The 7,640-nt window shown below is 51.8% G+C and overlaps 1 long non-coding RNA gene across 1 annotated transcript; it reads left to right on the plus strand.

Annotated features, from left to right (window-relative positions):
* The first annotated feature begins 2,022 nt into the window (after window positions 1–2,022).
* Window positions 2,023–7,416, plus strand: LOC121141453. The gene is made up of 2 exons (XR_005878369.1): window positions 2,023–5,046; window positions 6,058–7,416. It is a non-coding gene; the product is annotated as an uncharacterized LOC121141453 (long non-coding RNA).
* The last annotated feature ends 224 nt before the right edge of the window (window positions 7,417–7,640 follow it).

Genomic DNA, 7,640 nt, shown 5'->3' on the forward strand with positions numbered 1-7,640 from the left:
GGAAATTCAGAATTTGGGGGCTCGGTGAGACCCCTAGCGGCTCAAATACATGGATCCCAAGACCTAGGACACAGTTAATCGGAGTCCTCAAGCTATTCCTTCCTCCCAACTTCTCGGTTGTGACGAGGGCATCTGAGCCTCTGTAGTAGGCCCTGCCCTCCCGGAGGGCGTGGCACTGGGCTCCACCTTCTCGAGCTAGGGGCGGAGCGCGCCGCTCGGGGATCTCCCGGACACCCGCCCTCCATTACCCGGGCTCAGGCTCCGCCCCTGCTTCTCTAGAAGAAGGTGGCTGCAGAGGGACAGGTCTGAGAGAGGTGGGAATTGCAACTCTGAGCTCTCCTTCTTTCTAGTTTGAGAACGACCAATCTCGCTTCCTCCTCCGGTACTCCCTCCGCGTCTCCGCCCTGGACCCCGAAGTTCGGAGCTCCATCGGGTAGGCAGGGGCCAGTCAAAGGTCCAGAGTCCCGGGCTCTAAGGACTGGGAAGCAGCCAGGAGGACAACCCCGAGCGCTGGAGGGACCTGGACGCTCCAGGTGGTCCCTGGACATTACGTCGTATCCTCCGGAGTGCAGGCCGGTGGCCCCGCAGGGAAAGTGTTGGTGTGCGAAGGACTGTTTGCCCCTCGGAGTTTCTTTTGGGCCCTCTAGGGGCGCACATCTGTCCAATCGGGTTTGTTGGTGCCGAGGACCCCGACCTCATTCCCTTTTGAAGCTGGTCCGGACCCGGGAGCCTGCCCGGTTCTCAGTCTGAAGGAACTCCCCACATGTCCACGAGATGGCGCTCCAGGCCAGGGGCCGGTCCGCAGCCGGCTAGCACTCTGCCTACCAGCGCCAGAGATGCACTGGATCTGGGAAATGGGCTGTGAGACAGAACTTCGGACCATTGTAGGTCCAAACCCAGAAACTTGCGAGAGGCTACTGAAGACGATTGCGGTCACCGACTAGAGAGCTCCAATCTTGGTGTAGGGTCTTCTTTTTGGAACTGCCCTGTAGTGCCAGCTCCCAGCCCTGTGAAGCCGGACTGCGAAACAACAACCTTTAATGTGTCTGCCTGGGCTGGGGCCCTCCGGATCCCTCTTAGGACAGGGAGGGAGCTTGCCTCTGGCCTTCCTGGCTCTCTGAAGCGCAATCGGGGCTGGCTTCCATGAACACTGAAGATATGCCTTTGGCGTATTAGACTGTGGGGCTCCCTGGGTTTATGTAAGGGCTGACCAAGGCACTTGTCAGCTCTTACCTTCACCTGCTCAGCCTCACCCAGATCTTCAAGGTCACACGAAGAGACTGCTGGGCATACACTTGGGAACAGTGTACTTGAGGACCAAGGGTCGTGACTTTGGATCTTCAGTTTTTCCAGCAGGAGGGGTGCTGAGTAAGAAGGGCGCAGGGGTGAGCAGCCAGAGGCTCTGGGTCAGGTTTGAGTTGGAGACTCAGCATGGGTAAAGAGGAAGGCCTGATAGCTAAGAAATGGCACGTTTAGAGTAGGGGCGATTCTTGGAAGTTAAGCACTGAAGATTCCAGAAGCACACCACCAGGGAAGAAGGCTACACACACCTTTTAAGAACACACAGCTACGGGGCTGGAGAGATGGCTCAGTAGTTAAGAGCACTGGCTGCTCTTTCAGAGGACCCGGGTTCTATTCCCAGCACCCACATGGCAGCTCACAACTGTCTGTAACTCCAGTTCCAGGGGGTCTGACACCCTTACACCAATGCACATAAGATAGAATACTGTATTTAACACACAGCTAGGACCTGTCCAGTTGCCACCCCAGCCAGCCAGGCTCTGCATCTCTCTCCCCATCAGGTGGGCCTCTAGCTGTGAGACTCTGGAATCCTCCTTGGCAAAGTAAATGGGATGGACTAAATCAGAGTGACATGTATGTGAGTGACAAGCTGATATTCCCCTCCCCTGACAAACACCTAATCCTTAAGGAACCTGGGCCAGAGAGAGAGAGAGAGAGAGAGAGAGAGAGAGAGAGAGAGAGAGAGAGAGAGAGAGAGAGAGAGAGAGAGAGAGAGAGAGAGAGAGAGAGAGAGAGAACCATTCACAGACCTTGGGGACTTTGTGGGAGAGTCAGGGAGAGATAGAGATAGACCTTGGCGACTTTGACTGTTGCTAAGATTCTTGGGGTGGGGGCAGGATTGGTGGCCTGGATGAATTCCCAATTAGGAAATTTCATTCCAGGTTCTGAAACCCTCAGGGAACCAGCTGGCTCCAGCTGCCTCCGGTCCCTGTGGGATGTGGCTATCACCCGTCAGTCTTCCTACCAAGCTGAGTTTGGGTTGTGAGGAGGTGACTGTGGCCTCCAGCACCACGGTTTGCTGACAGACTGCATGTGGCTTCTCCCCAAGGAGAGAAAGTGATACCAGTGGAAGGCTTTTGAGGTTCCCCCATTAAGGGGTATCCCCTAGATCTGTGCTATTTACATGGACTCATTCCTTCCCTGAGTGAAGGAAAGGCTTGGTCATATTCAAAGTGCTTGCATATGAGGGCTCTCCTTGAGGGTCATTTCAGGGTGGTATGGTGATCATGAACCATAGAGGATGACATTGGGGTTCAGAGAAACGAAGAGCTTCAGGATATTCAGTAAATAAAGGACAGGACTCTTGTGAAATTCCATGGGCAGGGCCCTTGGCAATAGCAGCTAATGAGGTGATGACGGGTACGAGTCAGCCTCACTGCTGGGAAAGGGCAAAAGGGCCTTTGCTGCCGGCTGATGAGCCCTGATCCTGGCCAGAATCTGTTTCTGTGGGAGAAGTGGCCTGGATTATACCCCAAGCTCAGGAGACCAAGATGGCTGTTGGCGTCACATTGGTCTAGCAGGGTCCTTAGACATGACCCATCTTCACTTTTATTTTTCTTTCTTGAAGAGAACAGGATGTCCTCTGTCTCCATGGCAACTGCTCCTCAGCTTGACAGGAACTGTGGACGAGCCACTACATGGCAAACACATCTCTTATTCTTGGAATGGGAGCTTCCGTTTCAGAGAGGAAAAGTCAAGGCTTAGACCTGTCCAAGGTCAAGGGAGCTAAGAAACAGATCACAGAGTCTTCCCCACCCAGCGCTCTTTCCCAGAGCCCCAAGGGTTCCTGCTCTATGCACTCTGGGCATGAGATTCCCCCAGGTTGTTTGACCCCAGTCTTCATGATGGGATGTCATAGGAGTAATTTTATTTAGTCCTGGAGTAGATGCATAGTTCCTTAGTTCTCTTTGCCCCAACCTGGGATCTTACTCCCTTCTCAGATCATCTATCTGCTTCTAGTCTTTCCTAGTTTGCCCATAAGACTTCTGGTCTCAGCACTGACATCCTGTGCAATGGAAACCTCTTAGGTTTGAGCAAGTCACCCCCCACCCCCACATCTCCACAGTCACCTATGGCTACAGGCACATGGAGACGACATACACACTAATAGCCACAAATAGACATTTGCAGAGGTGCCCCGCCCACTTGACCACATGCAAACACAGTCCTGTAATCACAAAGGCTGTTCATATACGGATACACTCAGGCATAGAGGAAGCTGAAGCAGTAGGATCAGTTAGTGGGTATGAGGGCTCAGGCCTGAAATCCTGGCAGTTAGGAGGCGGAGACCGGAGTATCGCTATGAGATGAAGGCAGGTCTGGACTACACAGATTCCTATCTCAAACAAACAAACTCTCCCTCCAAACAAAAAAGAAAAGACACTGAGCCACCCTGTAGAATATAGTGAGATCCTGTCTTAAAGACAAACAGGCAGGCTCTCCCCTACCCCTACTTTCCTGGGGCTCAGTCTTTTTCTGTGAGACCCTATGCACTGCCAATTCTCCTCTGGGGAAGTATGGATTTCATCAAACCTTGGTGTCCTACAAGATCATTGGCTCCCCCAAGGGGCAGCTGGTGTCTTTTTTGCTCATCGCTGGGACCCCAGATGTAAAAATGCTCAAACAAATAAGAGGGCTATCACAAGAATTCAAAGTAGAAACGAATGAATAAATGAACTAATGAATGAATTTCACCCTCCAGAAGCAGGGCCTACAGGAGAATTCCTCCTGGACACTCCTGCTCAAGCCCTAGACCAAAGTCCTCCTCCAGGACCACTTAGAGTCTGTTGTAGAGCGCCTTCTGAGGGCATCCAGCTTCAAACCTAGCCAGCCAAGGCCTCCTCAGAACCAAGGGCCAGGTTGGGTGATAGAAACGTGTGTGCGTGTGTGTGTGTGTGTGTGTGTGTGTGTGTGTGTGTGTGTGTGTGTGTGTTTGCAGAGGATTTCTCACTGATGTAGAAGGTTCCAGGCTGGTTACATGCAGGTGTTACTAGCCTTCTAACCCTGCTCTCTATGCAGAGCTGATAATTCTCTGTGCCCTGGCAGTTTGGTACTCCCTGAATCCCAAAGTAAAAAGCTTGCTCCTCCCACTGCAGGGCATGCTGCTCTACCTGTGACCACTGTGGTGCCTGCCTCCTAGCATGCCTGCTGCTGAGTAGTCCCTGCATACCCTGCGTGAGGTGGTTAGCCTGCTGGAAACCCTCCAAAACTTGCAGAACTTCTAGGGTGTCCAGGCTCTTTAGTCTGGCACTGGGCTTGTGGGTCCTGCCTGCTCCCCAAGCCCTATTCCAGGCCCTGTTCTAGGCTGCTCTTAGGGATCTTGCCTCGGGACCTTCTTCTGCAATACGCCATGCTGCCTTCCTTCAAAACTGGGCCCACTGGTTCCTCCAGGATCCTTCCGTCCTCCTTTGCTCTGTGTTGGGTACCTAGCAAAGAGTTTTTTTTTCTTTCTTTTTTTTGTTTTTGTTTTTGTTTTTGTTTTTACGAGACAGGGTTTCTCTGTATTGTTTTGGAGGCTGTTGGTCCAGCCCGGCCTCAAACTCACAGAGATCCGCCTGCCTCTGCTTCCCGAGTGCTGGGATTAAAGGCGTGCGCCACCAACGCCCGGCTCCTAGCAAAGAGTTTTATACTTAGCAATCAGAGACTGCCGTTTTGCCCTCCCTGTTTGCATCAGCAGAGATCACAACACCTAACTGCTGGAGGATTAGGAGATACAGTGTATACTGTGCACTGCCTCTCCTGAAGGTAAGCCTGAAATGGAAGCCTGGGGGATATAATCTAGGAGTGTATCAATTCTCCCCCTCCCCAGAGGAGGGCTACAGATGTTAGTTCTTGTGAACTGACTGGTGGGACCCGTCTTTCTCTGGAACTCAGGCTCATGTGGAGGTGTGTCCTTGCTGGAGGGAGAAATGACCTGATTGGATCGGTATCTCCAGCCAATTAAAAAAATGACTCTTTCTGTCCACTAGGTGGAGATCTAGGGTTGTCCAGATAGCCAGTTGCTCCCTCTTTGCCATAGGCTCTCTAAAACCAAGTTTTCTTGCCTACCTGGCTGCCAATCTCCCTGAAGAGTTCTGACCCTTTCTCGGTGCCTCCGCCCCAAATTCTGTTCAACACAGTTCCCAGTCTCAAACACTTCAGGATGTGACTAAGAGCAGGGACCCCTAGTTCAAATCCCAGCTACATGTCTAGATTCGTGATTTAACTACTTCTCCTTCCCTGGAGACAGGGTATCAATCTGTAGCCCTACCTGTCCTGGAACTCACTATGTAGACCAGGCTGATCTCAAACTCGCAGAGATCCCCCTGCCTCTGTCTCCTGAGTGCTGGGATTAGCACCATGCTCTGTTTGCAGTCTGCGGCTGACTGTCTTGAGCCTCAAGTGTCTGTCTGGGAATAGACCGGACGGCCTTAGTTTGAAGAGGGCAAAAGGGGATGCATCTGCTAGGCAGCAGAGATCATGAAGCAGCTGTCTTGCTTCATCACAAGCGAGCAGCTTTGTCCTTCCTCCACCATAGAGCAGACAGACACCTGCTGTGCTCTGTGCGGTGTCCCCTGGTGTGCCCGGTCCTCCACTGTGTTAGTTCCACAGTGCAGCGGTCTTTCTGCTGGGCTCAACCTCTGGCTGGCCTGTGTCCTTACCTCTCCCCTGACCTATGCTCTCCAGGGACTCTTTTTGGAACCCCCCACCCTTTCCTTCCATTCTCCAGATCTTGCTGGCATGGGGGTCGTCAACATTGATTCGTCCTCTTTCCAGGAGGCTTCCATCAGTGCCCACGGAGATCAGACTCTGGGCTGGCTTCCTGACAATGTTCCAAAAGCTCTCTCCCACCGCCAGGGTAAGGGTTCTCAGCCTTTCTCCTTCCCTGGGCCAGTCCTGGGGTTTCTCCTCCTCTCCCCCACCCCTATTCCAGGGAGACTCTATAAAGGGTGACTCAAGGAAAGGGTCACTCAGGGAAGGGGAGCGTGGCACTTGTGACTGTTCCTTCATGCCAGGTGTCCTTGATGCAGATCCAGGCTCGCTCACATCTAAGTGGAAGGATTCGTGTACTTGCATCACCCAGAGGGAGTCGTTCTTCGTGGTTCTCTGTCCCCTCGGTAAACAGAGGTTACCACGTATGACTTCGCTGTATGTGTTGAGCACAGCTACACCAAGCGAGTTGGGCACACTGCCTCTCCCAGAGGCTCTGTTTTCCCCTGGTTTCTTCTTGCTTGTAAAAAGATTCGTGCTTTGTTTCTGATGTGTATATGTACGAGTCTTCATGAGTTAAATTGTGTGTTCCTCAGACATGCAGGAGTCTGAGGAGGCCAAAAGAGGGCACGGGATCCCTTGGAACTGGAGCTACAGGTGGTTTTGAGTCACATGACTGAGGGTACTGGGAACAGAACCCAGGGTCCTGCACAAAAGCAGTACACACTCGAGACCCAGAGCATGTCTCTCTATCCCCTCTTCTTGTTAGGGGGCTGGAACGCTGGTGAAATGACTCAGCGAGTAAAGCACTTACCTCCCCAAACTCAGGGGACTGAGTTCCAATCCCCTGAACCCATTCAAAAGTAGATTTTTTCCCCTAAGACAGGGTTTCTCTGTGTAACAGCTCTAGCTGTCCTGGAACTCACTATGTAGACCAGGCTGACCCTGAACCCACAGAGATCCATCCACCTGGATCTGCCTCCCAAGCACTGGAACATTCCCTTATTTTCTTTACATTTATTTATGTATACCTGTACAGGTATATGTGTCACAGCACACGTGTGCAGGTCAGAGGACAACTTTTGGAAATGAGTTCTCTCCTTTCACCATGTGAGTCTCGGGAATAGAACCCAGGTCCTCAGTGCTCTTCCCACCTTGCTAGCTAGCTCCAAGTCAGTTTTAAGGTGCAAGCTTCAGTGAGGTTGATTGGGGGGGTTGGTTTTGGAAGGGGTAACAGTGTCTCACTGTGTTGCTCATGGAGGATGCTCTCAAACTCCTGCGGTCTGGTGCTTCTTTGTCACCCTTTATTTGTACCCCTCCCCCACCACAATGCTAGCTTTATTTTGCTCGTTATTGTATTGTGGCTCATGAGACAAAACTTGGTACACAGTATGTGCTTAATAAATACTCAATGACACAATTAAAGAGACTTAGGCTGCTGTGTCGGGCACAAAAGGTAGGACATAGAATGGAGCCACAGAGAGGTAATCTGAGTGTCTGTCATCTAGACCCCATTGCACGGTATTTTTCTACCTCTTACGTAGGCTAGAAAGACCTAGAGATGTGGTTCATTGCTTGTCTACCATGTATGAGGCTATGAGTTCCGGCAAAGGATTTTAAGGTTGCAGAGAACAGGTCTGAGTGCATAT

Source organism: Mesocricetus auratus, unplaced genomic scaffold (assembly GCF_017639785.1).
Source record: "Mesocricetus auratus isolate SY011 unplaced genomic scaffold, BCM_Maur_2.0 Super-Scaffold_100007, whole genome shotgun sequence".
In the NCBI taxonomy this organism is placed as follows: domain Eukaryota; kingdom Metazoa; phylum Chordata; class Mammalia; order Rodentia; family Cricetidae; genus Mesocricetus; species Mesocricetus auratus.